The sequence below is a fragment of the Orycteropus afer genome, unplaced genomic scaffold (genome assembly GCF_000298275.1).
Source record: "Orycteropus afer afer isolate SDZICR_OR568_19922 unplaced genomic scaffold, OryAfe1.0 scaffold00006, whole genome shotgun sequence".
Taxonomy (NCBI): Eukaryota; Metazoa; Chordata; class Mammalia; order Tubulidentata; family Orycteropodidae; genus Orycteropus; species Orycteropus afer.
Window position 1 is genome coordinate 8971713 of NW_006921593.1, and position 754 is coordinate 8972466.

Sequence of the window (754 nt, forward strand, 5' to 3'; positions counted from 1 at the left end):
GGCAACATCAAGAAAACAGTGGAAAACCTCTGAGACATTTTGTTACAGGACTGTGTCCCCCCCCCCCCCCAGCTGGGCAGCCAGCCTGAAGTGGCAGCCCACATGCCCAGCTTGGGACTCCGGTCGTGAGTTCTGAAAGAACAAATTACTGTGTTTATCTGTTTGAATCTGTCAGGTTGCTACCTAACGGGCTGAAGCAAAGCGTGCCTCTGTTTCATCCATTGTGGAGGTAGCAAGGCAGAGCGGTGGGGGTGCTGAGTGAAAGGCCTGCAGCCTTCTGGGGCAAAAGTGGCCAACTGAGACATACAACAGAAAGCTCAGGCTGAGGTCAAGGAGCCTGGAAGCTACTGGAGGGTTCAGAAAAGCACACAGATGCTCAGGGCAAGATGCATGCAGCAAAGGAAGTTGGAGGAGTCCTTTCACGTTGGGCTGATGTCTATAGGCCAATGCAAGTGTGGCTAAGTGCTGAAGGCGTGCTCCAACACAGCCGCGATCTGCAAAGACTGCGCCAGGGGTTTTTGCTATTGTCTTGTTTTTCTTTTCTTTTCTTTTGCTTGTTGTTTTCCTGCTTTTTTTTTTTTTTTTTTTTAAATGTGACAAAGGCGCATGATCACGTGACTCATTACTTTTCATCTCGGGTGCTCCCAGAGACTAGAACTAGACCTGTGCAAGTGAGGGGACCTGAAGCTTAAGCTTCATTACTTTTATGATAAATGCACCGTTGGTTGTCATACTCTCCCTATGAAGGTTAATA